Consider the following 15,307-nt stretch of genomic DNA (forward strand, 5'->3'; position numbering starts at 1 on the left):
CTGCACGTCTCCATTTGTTATACATAGCATGACTTATTTTTCTTGCCACATATTGCATTTATCTTGTCCCCATGACACATTGCAATGCCATACATTGCTCTGATCTTGAAGAACTCTGTTCCTGTTGCTAGTTATATGTATATTGTATTGCACTGATCCTATTACCATTCACAATCTTGAATGTGCTGATTCAATTGTCAATCATAATATATTCTATCACAGCCATATTCTGCAGTTAACCATTCCCATACACCCATGGTATTTACCTTGCTGCCAGCAATTCATCACACTTCTCTCACTGTCAGTCACATATTGTTTTGATTCCCTTTGCACTGTTTGTTTCCCAGAGTGCACTCATCTCATTGTCACATGCACGCTGAACCCAACCCGTCCCCATTGCTATTCCATTCCCATACCATACAAGTTCTATAGACAGTCTCGCAATTCATTGTTTCCATCCCTATCTCTAATGTCATTGGTTACCAGTCCCTCCAGTGTTCCCATCGCAAGACTGACACTGCACTAATCAAAATGCCAATTCTTTAACATAAACACTGCATTGCCCACATTCATTCATACCAGGTATGTCCAAACTGTGGCCCTCCAGCTGTTGTGAAACTACTGTACACATCCAAGCATGCCTTGCCACAGTTTTAGCATTCCCTAATAGCAAAACTGTGGCAAGGCATGATGGGACTTGTAGTTTTACAACAGCTGGAGGACCATACGTATATATCATGCCTGATATATACTGTTAGCACTGTCTGTCACAAACTTAATTTAAATAAGCTTAATATATATTACTAGGTGTATATGACTGAAGTTACACTTTATTTCAACTTTTGGCTTCATTTTATTTTATTTGGAAGATTAAATTTATTTCCAAATGTACTGACCCTGGCTGACCCTCTGGAAACTTCTTCACTGAATCCAACCAGGTGGAGCCACTGTGTTAGAGAAGGCATCATGGTCATGGTCTCATACTTTCCAATGCACAAGTGGAGAAACCAAGCTGAAACATTGTAAGATGTTCTCCAGGTTATTAAAACAAATCTCTGTCACTGTTTTACGACATCCTTTCACTGTAAGGAAGAGAAAGTCATGAATCATAACCCATGTCAGGTAAAAAGTGAACACAGGATTTCCTCATACATCACATTCTCCTGTTTAAAACAAGTGCCTGGAAAAGGCCATTCAAACAGGCAGCAACTTATATGTGGTGGCAGTGCCAGATTAAGCCTTCGGGGGGCCCGGGGCACTTTAGACAGGGGGGCCCCCTTGCACTTGTCATTACTGGCCGCAAACTGCATGGGGGAATATTACACTGTCAAAACACAGAGTAAAGGCAGTATAAACTTGGTCAATGGGTAACTTCAGGGGATATATATATATATATATATATACATACACATACATACATACATACATACATACCACATGAAAAGCCTGTGTTTGTCCCTCTGCACCTTACTCTGTAGGAGACCTCACAGTCCCAGTGCTGACTCTGATTAAAAACCCTCCCATGACTAGGCTGCTGCTGCTGTTCTCCATGGGCCTGAGAAGCATGTAATGAGCTCCAAAAATCAGAGCTCAGCACTAACGTCTCAGCCTCTACCCTCTGGTGCAAAGTGTCATGTGACTTAGTCAACTCCCAGTAATGCACTGCACACTTGGCTCCCAATGCTCAGCACCATTAATCATTGTCACATTGGCAGATAGGTGAAGCTGCAGCACTACCCCACTCCCATGCACAAAACCTTTAGTTAAAAATAAAAATATATATATTTTTTTTAAATACATGCCAACCACAGGGGGCCCCTAGCTAGAGGGGGGCCCAGGGGCACTGACCCCTTGTGCCTCCATTATAATCCGGCCCTGTGTGGTGGTGAGAAGAGGGGGGGTTATTCTAGTCCATTCTTTCTGACAAAATCCTTCTTAGATGGACAAAACCATGTGCACTGCGGGTGGGGCAGATGTAACTTGTGCAGAGAGAATTAGATTTGGGTGGGGTTTTACTTCAAAGTGAGATCTACAGATGAGTCAGGTCCCATCCTTGCTGGCGGGTCGCCAGAACGTCTGCGCTGGCGACCCGCCAGCAGCCACGCCAGCGAATGCACTGAGACGCGCGTGCGTCTCACGCGCACGCGCGTCTCAGTCTCCGTCGCCAGCGCGACGGAAACCCTGTCCGTCTCCGCCTCAGGGAGACGGACAGGGTTAGGGGGGGATGCGGGCAGGCGGCGGGGACCCCGGGTTACCGCCGGCAAGCCGGCGGGGACCCGGGGGAACGGATGGAAGCGCCGTCGGAAGGGGACGCGCGCGCCTCTCGTGCGCGCGCGTCCCCTTCTCACCATCGCCATGGCGCTGGTGGGGGATGGCGGCTGGCAACGCCAGCGCCATCCCCTGCCAAGATGGGACAAGACCCATCTGTATATTGCAGTGTAAAAATAAAGCAGCCAGTATTTACCCTGCAAAGAAACAAAATAATTCTCTCTGCACATGTTACATCTGTCCCCCTGCAGTGCACATGGTTTTGTTCATCTAAGAAGGATTTTGTCAGAAAGAATGAACTAGAATAAACCCCAGGTTGTAGATAATTACAAAGTACTAGAAAGCCCATTTGAAGCAAAAGCTTAGAAAGCTAGTCTGTTACCTTTTGTGTGTGTGCATGTGTGAAAAAGAGATGTAGTTTCACTCTCTGCCAGCAGATGGCAGAGTTTCAGAGACTCATGTACATAGCTGATGTGTTGTGTATCGTATTGTGTAGATCTGGGGTAGCCAACCCTAGTCCTCGAGAGCTACCAACAGTGCATGTTTTGCAGGTCTCCTCACAGAATCACAAGTGAGCTAATTAGCTCCATCTGTGTATCTTTTAAAATGTGTCAGTGATTAATGAGTGCAGCTGTGCAGCAGCTAGGTTGTCTGGAAAATGTGAACTGTTGGTAGCTCTCGAGGGCTAGGGTTGGCTACCACTGGTGTAGATAGTCACAGAGTATGCAGTGTGCAAATCAAAGGCAATTTATATCACACGGTGGTCAATTCAGTTTTCCTGCAGGTCGCCCTGCATGGGTGCACTAATATAGGCAGGTATTCAATGGTTGTACTGGGGGGAGGCAGCGAATCCTGTGTAGGATTCACTGCACTTTCGCCCCAATTCTCCCTGTAGGGAGACTCGCTGGGCAGCCTCCTGTCCGCCCTATTCAACTCGCCAGGGGCTCCCTGCCCCTGGCGGCGAATTTTACCCCCCCCCCCCCCCGGCGAATGCCACCGGGGGAGCTGGGGGATGGCTGCAGGCAGGGAGATGGAAGCCTCCGTGCCTGCGCCGGACACTGTGGGGGTGAAGGTGGGCTGTGGGGGACACAGGGAGAGCCCCCCAGAGCTGGCAGGGGGCTGTGCTAGGGAGCCGCTACACACTGGTCCCGATCGTGCATATGTAATGATCGGGATCAGTGTGCAGTGAATATATGAATATTAATGAGCGGCTCCCGGCTCGGCCCCCTGCTGGTGAATGTGTAAAAAAATATATATATTGTTTAAAAAAATATATATATTAAAATATATTCATGTGCTGCAAGCACATGAATAAAAATGGCATGCCCCTTCACAGAAAAAAAATCTGATTTTTTTGACACCAAAATAAAAATAAAAAACGCTTTATTTTCAAAGAACACATTCCAGTTCACCAAAAAAAGATGACGAATGTAAAATGGAGAATCTGGGGGAAAATCACTGGAGAAAGCAGTTCTCCACTTCAGCATTGAATACACTCTCGGCAAATTCCACTAAAAAACCCCATTGAAAACTACTGGCGAATCGCGGAGAATCACAAACAGAGAATCGCCAGACATTCGCTCTTCATTTGCAGGGAATTGTGACCATGGAATAGGGCGAATTGTTTTTTCTGAGAGAAAATTTGCTGTAAACCCGGCGAATTGCCTGATTCCCCAGAAAATATGGAGAATCAGAGGCATGGAATACTGGCCATAATGTGAAATAATCAGATACACAATATACAAATGAAGCAGGTAGTCAAATAACAATAATCAATATTCAATAATTAATCAAATTGTTCAGATGAGAAGAATATAGTAAATGTCACAGCAACATTACTTGATACAGTGTTTTATAATACAGTTCACAGCACATACTTTGTGATAATCTACACCCTGTATGGAGAATTATTCCACAAAATAACAAAGCAAGACACACCAAGACAATATAACGCCTATGGGTCATTAGCGCTGTTCACCAAGCCCTGATACCTATTAACCCTAGGAGAACAAACCTTGTCCTAACCAGCAGCATACTCAGATACAACGATTACGACCTAACTGCACAGGTTACCCTATATTGTTTATACACTAATTACAAAGGAAAGGGCCATTTTAACTTAAAACATATTGGCCCTTATTCTGATCCGTTCGGTCCTCCGTGCATTCGCACGGAGGACCGATGTTGTGCGTCTGCGCATGCACGTTTCTGGTTCGCCGGGTGCACACACACTACATGCAAGGGGCGGAGAAGGGCGGGGGGCGCCGGGCAGCCCCATTACCATATGGGAACGCCCAGTGTTTCGTGGGTGTTCCAATGAGAACGCTGGGCGTTCTCATGGTAATGAGACCGTGATGCGGGTGCAGGAGGCAGGCAGCTGACATTACCAGATGTCAGCTGCCTGCCCATATCCGTTCCAGTGTGCACGCATATGTAAGTGACTTGAAAGTCACTTTTATATGCATGCACATTCCACATTCGCAAGGCGGGGTATGGTGGAATCAACCAGAATAACCCTTGCGAATCAACCAGAATAACCCCAACTGTATTCTTAAACATCCCAAAAAATCGGACAGTGTACTTAAATGTACATTAATCCATAGCAACCAGTTATTTTTTACTTAACTAGTAGCCTACCGAGTAGGGCAAAGAGCTTACTTGCCACCAAAGACAAATTTGCCAAAATCACTTCTATAGAGCAAGTCTGTTCACAATTCCCACGTTTACTGAATATTTTGAGTTCAAAATAGAACCCATTGCAAAATGGATAGCATACAATAAGGAGACTGTTTCCTGGTGGCTAGCATACAAAGATCAAATGAGTAGTGCACAATACAAAATCTGCTGCCCTCTTTGCAAAGCCAAATTACCTGATAACTAGAGTATAATACAATCAGATAGCCTAGTGCTTCTACTGAGTCACACAGTTGATACTTATTGGCTTGTAGCAGCTCGGTTTTATCTCCACCAAACCCAGTTTGAAAACATTGATAGTTTTAAAGGTGCCCACACACTAGAACGATTTTTTTGGCCGATTGGACGATTTCCGATAAATCGGCCGATATATCGACCAATGTTTACCGATAATCGGTCTAAAATCGACCGATTTAGGTCCGATGCGCGCTCCCGTGGAACTTTTGCTAAATCTTCTGATCTTGGGGCAGATGTATTAAGCCTTAACAAGAGATAAATGAAAGGGTGATAATTGAGAGATAAACGTCCAGCCAATCAGCTCCTTGCTGACTTTTTTCAAACACAGCCTGTAACATGGCAGTTAGCAGGTGATTGGCTGGACGTTTATCTCTCCTTATCACCCTTGCATTTATCTCTTGTTAAGGCTTAATACATCTGCCCCATTACGTGCTGCATGAAAGATCAGAAGATATAACAAAAGATCCATAGGAACGCACACGGGATCTTAAGAAAAATCTTTGGTAAAGATGTGCGCTTGCCTGAAATCTTTTGTCCAGGACGGACAAAGATTTCAAGGCTAATTTATGTGCACATCTTACGATCGCAGATCTTTCTAGTGTTAATATAGAATATGTTAAGTTACAGTAGCTAAATTTTGGGAATTTATATATGCAGAACCAAGATAGCAAATACCCATTTGGTATTTTTTCAAAAAAAGCTGTTCTTAATTTATTAGAGCAAATTATATATACTCTTAAGTTTTAAGCATCTACTCAGATTTTACTTGCTATGTTTGCCAACAGCTGCTCTAACAAAGATTGTAGATGGCTTTCAATGGATTTCATAACCTTTTTTTTGGATCACCTTAGAGCAGGAGTCTTCAACCTGTGGCCCGCTGACTTGTAGTGAGTGGCCCGCTGCTTGCTGCCAGCCCTGTAAAAAAAAAAATCCTTCCGCATTAGTACACTCTGCTGTGGGACATGGCGGAAGTTAGATGTGCAGTGTGTGGGGGGGGGACACCATGCGCGGACATGCGCATTGTATATTTATGGATGCCGCGTACCCGGCCCGCCTCCGTCCATTCACTGTGTTAAGCGGGAGTGACAGCCGAGAGGGGTTTGGGGGGGCTGTCTGCAATGTGGTGCTGTCTATGGGGGAGGGGCGGGTAGTTCAATGTGGTGCTGACTATGGGGAGGGAGCTGGCTAGCTGCTGCAATGTGGTGCTGACTATGGGAGGGGGGGGGGGCTACCTGGCTGTGTGGTGCTGACTATGGGAGGGCTGGCAGGCTGTGCAATGCGGTGCTGACTATGGGGGGGGGGCAATACTGGGGCATTTTGTGAGGGACACTACTGATGGCAATTTATGAGGGACACTACTGGTGGCATTTTGTGAGTGGCACTGCTGGGGGCATCTTATGTATAAGCAGGAGTATTGGCGGCATTATATTGCAATGGGCATCATGGTGTGAGGCATAATGTGCAATTGGCATCATGTTGTGTGGATTAATGTGTAATGGGCATCACAGTGTGTGGCATAATGTGTAATGGCCATCATGGTGTGTGGCATAATGTGTAATGGGCATTACGGTGTGTGGCATAATGTGTAATAGGCATCACAGTGTGTGGCATAATATGTAATGGGCATTACGGATAATTGTTCTACTGTGGAATAATTGTTCTACTGTGGGACTACAAGTCCCAGCGGGCCCTTTATTGCCCCATATGCTGGGATTTGTGGTTCTCCATGTCCCTGCATGCGGTGCAGGCTTGCTGGGACTCATAGTTCCACAGCAATACACAATAGTTTTTCTATTTTTTTACACAATAATCAGCTCGTTGCCCACCGCACAGGGGCATCGAGGACAGCCCCGGGCTTCAGCATGGGCAGGTTCTGGAGGGGGGGACCCCTTCTTTGGGGGGTTTCCCAGGACCCCTGCCCATGCTGACCGGCCAGAGGGATGAATGCTTTGGCCGGGGGGACTATAAAAAGTCTCCCCCTGGCTGTGGCAATACCTACTAATTTTGTTCCCCGTACTTTGGGAACCAGGAGCAGCCCTGGAGCTGGTTTTATAAAGTCCTGGGGACCCCTATTTGCTTTGCCCTATGATTTTATGAAACCAGGACCGGCTCTTTGAGCCCGGGGCTGGTTATGCTAAGGAGGGGGGACCCCACGATTTTTTTTTTTTAATACAAATCGCACATGTCTGAAAATGTGCTGATTTTCATGACTGAAAATCGCACTATATTGCGCTTTTTTGCCGTGAATTCCCATCTCATTAAATATGCAGTTTTGAAGGGAAAATGGCAAATTAAAAAAGTGCGATGTGCGGCGATACGGTGCGATTTGAAAAAGTGCAAAAAAATCACATCCCATTAAATGTCACCGTAATGTCAATACATTTATGTTTCTATGTGGCATTTGTATTTCCCTTTATATTGAAATGATGACTTCAGTAAAAAACATTTTGAGAAAAAAAAAAATATGGACATTCGCACAAATTCGTTCACTCGGAATGGGGTGAATTGAACCAGCCAACGAGATCCAAACTGTAATTTTCACAACACAGCCTGTGATGTGACAGTTAGGGGGTGATTGGATGGTTGTTTATCACTGCAATTGATTACTTTTTTAAGCTTAGGAGAGAAAGAAGGATGTGTGTGTGTGTGTGTGTGTGTGTGTGCGTGTGTGTGTGGTGGTTGTGGTGGTGAAACATGGTCCACCTAAGAGGATACGATTGAAGGGTCTTGTAAAAAGAACAGGAAAAAAAGAACAGCGCCAGTCCTGAGATATAAAATAATTTTTACTTAAAGATATAAAGAGTACATTTATAGCAATCGCCGTCCGGTACAATATAAAATAAAAATTACATCAAAATATTATTAAAAAGTAATAATACTATAGATTAGTGATTAGTAGAGACAGGATTATATGCAACATAAAAAGCTTGAAATATGCATGCAAATATGCATGAAAAATAATTAAAATATGCATGAAAAGTGTTAAAATATGCTACATTAAATAATAAAAAAAATTCATTTTTAACTTATTTATTTAAAAATCAGCATACAATCGGTTGTAAATAAACCTCAAAAATAGGCCCAGAGCATCTGCAGATGTCTAGTGCTGTACATAGGATTTTTTTTCTTCCTGGCTGCTACAGCATACTGCAGCGTCTAAACCTCTTCTTGCATCAACTGCATGGACCCTCATCTCCAGCACCGATGGATCAAATGTCAGCATAGCGTGTGAGGTTGGCGCAGTGGAAGGCTTCCTCCCTGCGCCGCATTACTGACTGTGACACCGCATTTCCTCCGCGCCGCGTGATGTCACAACCCTTCCGCCGGTCTCCTCTGCTGCAGAAATCTGTCTCTTTGTGTAAAGTCCCAGGCCAGGGGCAGGCAAAAGTTCAGGAGCTTCGTAATGGCATCCGCCCGACTGACTTTTATCAACATGGATTAGCAGTCTAGAGCAGTGTCAGACATAGCGTACATCCAAGGTTCCCCACAGTGCGCAGATATTGCCCCAGCCTGCACACTCTACCACTACCTGGCCAGCAGCAGCAGGGAAAAGCAGTGCTGTGACTCACGGGTGGAAAGGGGGCAGGGCCTAAAACATGCACCATCACTAGATTTTAGGTAAAATATGCAATAACCAGTGAGAATGGGCAAAATATGCAAATGCATATGCAAATATGCAAATGCATATAATCCTGTCTCTAGTGATTAGCTTCCATTAATATGGTAAAGAGGCAATTAGAATTAGTATATCTCTCTCGCAGCTGTTAGTTGGTTAGTTTAAACATTATTTGCATGCTAAAAAAGGTGTGTAGTTATTAACCAATATTTGCCAGTTCAGTGTGGATTAAGGTAAAGTGCAGGTAGTACGTTCAGCTGAACTCAGGCTCGACGTCCTCGCTCCCTTTATAACAATGTCCTCAGTCTCACCATGGTGACCCGGCTGCTGGTGCTTTCCCAAAGAGTGCAGCCCTTCAGAGTTCTCCCACGGAACAAATTGTAAATGGTGGGCGGCAGTGAGGTCGGTGCAGATGGCTGGGGTATCAATCGGCCGTGGCTTCCTCAGAAAGGTGTGTGGTGTGAATTGATGGGTACTCTTTACCTAGCACGGCGCCCACGATTTTGATCGTGGGCATCGCAGGTAAAAAAATCGCGGGCATCGCGGGCATTGAATGCACTAAAAATCGGGTGCGACGCGACCGACGCGATGCCCGCGATTTCCCATAGGGAACAATGTTAAATGTCTCAATTGACCCGATTTTCCTGTTCAATGCCTCAATTGACCCGATTTTTCCATAGGAAACAATGTTAAATGGCCCACAGAGGCCAAATAGCCACCCTGAAGTGTGAAATGGCCCCCACAATTGTTAACGCCACCCCACAATCAACGTCAACCCGAAGCGTGGCGAGCGGCGGCGGTACGCATCCTACGACCTTTTCATACCCCCACTATCCACGTCGGCATGGAGTTGAGAATATAATAGTGTGGCGAGCGCAGCGAGCCCTAAGCGTGGCGAGCGCAGCGAGCCCCGCGAGGGGACGCGGATACCTTCACAGGTAAACGCGTCCCTTTGCGGGCTTCACAGGTATCCGCGTCCCCTCGCCTTGCTTCGGGCTCGCTGCGCTCGCCACACTATTCTATTCTCAACTCCACGCCGACGTGGATAGTGGGGGTATGAAAAGGTCGTAGGACGCGTACCGCCGCCCCTCGCCACGCTTCGGGTTGACGTTGATCGTGGGGTGGCGTTAACAATTGTGGGGGCCATTTCACACTTCAGGGTGCCTATTTGGCCTCTGTGGGCCATTTAACATTGTTTCCTATGGAAAAATCGGGTCAATTGAGGCATTGAACAGGAAAATCGGGTCATTTGAGACATTTAACATTGTTCCCTATGGGAAATCGCTAGGGTTACCACCTTTGTGTTGAGCGATTCCCAGACAGTGACCCACCCCTTGACACACCCACAGCCCATCCATTGACCCGCCCCCAGCCCCGCCCCTTAACCCGCCTTATGGTTGATGTTTTTTTACATTTGCTTCAAATCTATTCTTGATTTTGCACATGGTAATGCCATTTAGACGTTGTGTCACACACTGTAATGCCTATTAAACATTATGCCACACACTGATGCCCATTATAAATTATGGCACACACCGTGATGCCCATTACACGTTATGCCATGAGTGGACAATTGAAAAAAAATAGGGACGAAATGGACAGTGCGCGTCGAAGGTGCGCACCAAAAATTTACACCGTAATGCCTATTACACGTCACACATCCATATTATGCCACATGCCATAGTGCCTATTACACATTATGCCAGGGCTCAACAATTTTTGACAGGCGCGCACCAAAAACACACCAGAGTGCCTATTATACGTCCCACACAACCATTATATAAGTATACTACATGCCCATTACACATTATGCCACACACTCTAATGCCCATTACAAGTTATCCCAAACACAACATAATGCCCATTACATATAGCACACACCGTAATGGCTATTATATATTATGCCATATAAATACTGCCTACCTCCATGTTAATTGCTTGGGGTTTCTTGCTCGATGCCAGGGCCTTCTTGCTCGATACCAGGGCCTTCATACGATGCAACGGGAGAGTGCAAATGCCTTTTGCCAAGGTGGAGGGCAAATGCTCATTGACAAGGGTGAGGGCAAATGCCTGTTGCCACAGTGGAGGGCAAGTGTTGGTTGCCAAGGGGGATGGCAAATGCCAGTGACCACAGTAGTACATTTAGAGTAGCTGCTGTGCTGGGGCTGGCTGGGCTTGGGAGATTGGCTGGGGGCCTGGGCACATTGATTTTGCCCAGCAGGTGACCTGGACGCTGGGCACACAGAAGGGAACTACCTGGAATTCTGGACTGGTGAGAGTGGGACAGCCGGTGCTGGCTGGCCCTGGGAGATTGGCTGGGGGCCTGGGCACAGTGACACCACCCAGTAAGTGCCCTGGGCCGCTGAGTACACAGAAGGGAACTACCTGGAGTCCTGGACTGGTGACAGAGGAACAGCCGGTGCTGGCTGGGCCTGGGAGATTGGCTGGGGGCCTGGGACAGGGCACAGTGACGTCACATCGCCCAGCAGGTGACCTGGGCCTCTGAGTGCACAGGACTCTCACTAGAGTCCTGGACTGTCTGGTGGGTGAGTGACAGTGGGACAGATAATGATTGGGACTCGGAGGGACCCCGGGCCCACACACAGGCAACCGTACTGTAGGTTTGTGAGCTGCAGGCAGCCTGCGGTTGTCTAAGTACTGCTGGCCTGGGCTGGCCTGGCTCTCTGCCTGCCCGGCCATGGACTCTGGACAGACAGACTGAACTGATCAGATCACAGACTCAGTAGTCTGTCACAACATACATAACTGTGCCCACAGCCCACCCCACCCCACTGCCAAACTTACAGTATACTGAACTGAATAATGTATTATTACTACTGATCCTGTGCCCACAGCCCGCTGCCTGCCCACCCCACTGACGAACTTACAGTGCTGCCGAATAATACTACTGATGCGGATGCATCATCATGCCGCCCACATCGCTGAGCGTTCACCACCGCCGGCGCGTCCGAGTCGGCAGCCGCACTCTCACGTCTCACTGAGTGGGCGGGTGTCACGCGGCAGCACCACAGCCGCTGCCCGCAGGAGGAGCTGGGGAGGAGTCAGACAACACGTCACACAGTGACACACAAACTGTGTCCCGCCTCCCTCCTCCGGCCGCGGCGGAGTGACTGTGTGTCACTCAAGATGAATAACTACAGTGCCGCCCCGCAGTGTAATCGGCGGTGCCGGCACCGTGGCCGGGCGAGAGGGGGATATCAATTCCCGGACTATGTATAGTCCGGGACAGCCACCCTTCCGGACTCCGGACGCCGGTGTCAATTACCGGACTGTCCGGAGTAATCCCGGACGGGTGGTAACCCTAGAAATCGCGGGCATAGCGTCGGTCGCGTCGCACCCGATTTTTTAGTGCATTCAATGCCCGCGATGGCCGCCGTGCTAAGTAAAGAGTACCAATTGATGCTACATCTTTTTTTTTTCAATACTGTTTTTATTGAAGTCGAGCAAAAGCATCCATTATAAATGTTGTGGACATGTATTAAGTAGATCATTCAAAAATAACAGTGCAACAGAGACAAATGGGGTGAGATGTACTAAGCCTTGAAAAGTGATAAAATGGAGAGTGATACCCAGCCAAGCAGTTCCAAACTGTAATTTTCACAACACAGCCTGTGATGTGACATTTAGGAGCTGATCGGCTGGTTGTTTATCACTCTGCATTTTATGACTTTTTTAAAAAGTGCGATTTAGTGCGATAATGTGTGAATTTTCGGCATGAAAATGTGCGAATTTGAGGTAATGTGCGATTTTGTGTTTGTAAAAAAAAAAAAAAAATTTGCATGGGGTCCCCCCTCCTGAGCATAACTAGCCCCGGGCTCATTGAGCCAGACCTGGTTCCAAAAATACGGGAGACAAAAAGCGTAGGGGTCTCCCGTATTTCTGAAACCAGCCCCGGACTCTTGTACCGGTCCTGGTTCCAAAAATACGAGGGACAAAAAATCTGGGGGTCCCCCGTATTTTGAAACCAGCACCGGGCTCCAAAAGCTACAAGTCCCAGCCTGCGGGGCATTAATGGGACGCTGGGACTTGTAGTCCACCTGTAAAAAGAATGTTAAAAGAAAACACACACACAGAGGAGTATAACTTTATTACTTACACACAACTACACACCTCACTTTTACACCCACATACTTACCGATCCAGCGCTGGTCTGTCTGCAGCAGAGCCGGTCAGCCTGCACTGTCAGCGGGCTGAACCGGCTTTCTCCTGTGCAGATAATAGCCTGTGTCGCACTGACTCCCCTATGCTTTTTGTCCCCGTATTTTTGGAACTAGGTCCGGCTCAATGAGCCCAGGGCTAATATGCTCAGGAGGGGGGACCCCACACAAATTTTTTTCCCCAAAAAAACACTTTAACACATTTTTTACCACAGGACAATGCACAGATCTCAATGATCTGTGCAGGGTTCTGGCCAACTCGCATATCAGAACCTGGTCTGATTTTTTTGGCAAATTTAAGACACATTTCCCACATTTACATCTCATTAAATATGCAAATTGTATACTTTTCAATGGGAAAACATCTGGATGCGAGTACCGACACGAGTTAAAACTTTTAGAAAGTGCGATTTAGCGGCAAAATCTGCGATTTTTGCCTTTTTCCGCATCTCATTAAATATGCGAAAACGGGATTTCGCCCGTTTTTCGTGAAAATTTTGAAAAAAAACCCACAAATCGACTCCTATTTAATGTCACCCAATGTATTTGTTTTTTTATATCAGTATTCAAGGTATCAATAAAACTTTCCCAAATTGCAAAAAAAAAAAAATATATGCTTTATTTTCCTTGTCAAGAAAATATTCTATACAATTCATTTTAATAAAATAAAATAACTTGTATTTGAACTTAGTTAATAAAGGGGGAGTAATATGAATCCGCTGTTGTAGAATACATTTTTTTTTAGCCACCGACGAAAGAATGAAGCTGTGTACACACGGGGCGATATTAAGCACATATAGCTGGCAATATGGTCACTGAGTGACGATATTACCAGTGATTTGTATGTGCTGTGGGCGATAAATCCCAGAGTGTACACTTCGGTGTTTAGCCCATAATGGTCGCTGATCACAGGAGCTTGCTCCTGCGACCAGCTATTTCCCCCGGCTTCTCTCCCGGCAGTCTCCTTTTTATCAGCGACCATGTCTGGTTGCTGATGAAAATGGGACACTGAGCAATATATTGGACCGCTTAAGTAATAACTGGACGATATCCTAATACCGCCCATTCAGGTATCAATCAAGTCATTAAATTTAATACATTTTTGAGTTGCTGATCATTTTTTTCCTCTATTTTCTCTGTATACAGAAGCATAACCTAGCTTCCAAGTACACACATTTTGAATATGTTCCAATCTTACTCTGAGGTACCAAAAAGGCTTGATTTTATTTTAAATGCATCGGTACTTATGTAGTAACTGGGCTGCCGATTTTGAAATCGGGTCCATCGCATCGCATCGCACCCGACCAAATCGCATGCGATGCGATGCGATGCGATGCGATGGACCCGATTTTTCCATAGGATTCAATGTTAAAATGGACTGAGTCCATTTCAACATGGAATTCAATGGGAAAAGGGGTCCTTTTCATACCCCTACTATCCAAGTGGGCATGGAGTTGGATATAAACCTGTGGCGAGCGTAGCGAGCCACCGAGCCCGAAGCGTGGCGAGCGTAGCGAGCCCCGCGAGGGGACACAGAATACCGTCCCCTCGCGGGGCTCGCTTCGCTCGCCACGCTTCGGGCTCGGTGGCTCGCTACGCTCGCCACAGGTTTATATCCAACTCCATGCCCACTTGGATAGTAGGGGTATGAAAAGGACCCCTTTTTCCCATTGAATTCCATGTTAAAATGGACTCAGTCCATTTTAACATTGAATCCTATGGGAAAATCGGGTCATCGCATCGCATCGTATCGCATCGTATGCGATGCGATGCGATATCGCATCGCATCGCATCTGATTGTATGCCTTAACTTAAGGCATACAATCAAAAAATCGGCAGCCCAGATACTACATAAGTACCAATGCATCTACTATACACATAAAAAAATTTGAAAACTGCAATATGCTTAGATTGATAGACCATGCTAGCATACGTATGCCTTTTAGTCCGATAGTTAGTGTAAGGGCTGTTTCACACAGTACGGTTCCTGCCGCACGGTGAAATCCCGTACGGCCAGGGAGCCGTGCCGCACTCAGCAGTTGTGAATGGACACTATTGTGTCCATTCACACGGGACGGCCACGGCCCGGCCGCACGGCTGCAGCCGGATCCCCCCACTGGAAGGGACGGCTGCCGGGCTGTGGCCATCCCTGCCATTATAAAATTCTGAGTGCGGCGCGGCTCCCTGACCGTACGGGATTTCACCGTGCGGCAGGAACCGTACTGTGTGAAACAGCCCTAACAATGTCCAAAAATTCTCACAGAATAGAAAACTTTCATTACTAGCTTGACATGGAAAGTAGATGTACTCATAG

At 46.6% G+C, this 15,307-nt stretch overlaps 1 long non-coding RNA gene across 2 annotated transcripts in view; it reads right to left on the minus strand.

Annotated features, from left to right (window-relative positions):
- Window positions 1-902: 902 nt before the first annotated feature.
- Window positions 903-15,307, minus strand: part of LOC146064077 (uncharacterized) — a 66,865-nt gene continuing 52,460 nt past the window's right edge. For both annotated transcript variants that reach the window (XR_014471742.1, XR_014471744.1), the window contains exons 4-5: window positions 6,046-6,114; window positions 903-1,082 (exon numbers count right to left, since the gene is read on the minus strand). This is a non-coding gene — a long non-coding RNA (uncharacterized LOC146064077). The remainder of the gene's footprint in view (window positions 1,083-6,045; window positions 6,115-15,307) is intronic.

The sequence above is a fragment of the Crinia signifera genome, chromosome 1, assembly GCF_055691185.1.
Source record: "Crinia signifera chromosome 1, ASM5569118v1, whole genome shotgun sequence".
NCBI classification, from domain to species: domain Eukaryota; kingdom Metazoa; phylum Chordata; class Amphibia; order Anura; family Myobatrachidae; genus Crinia; species Crinia signifera.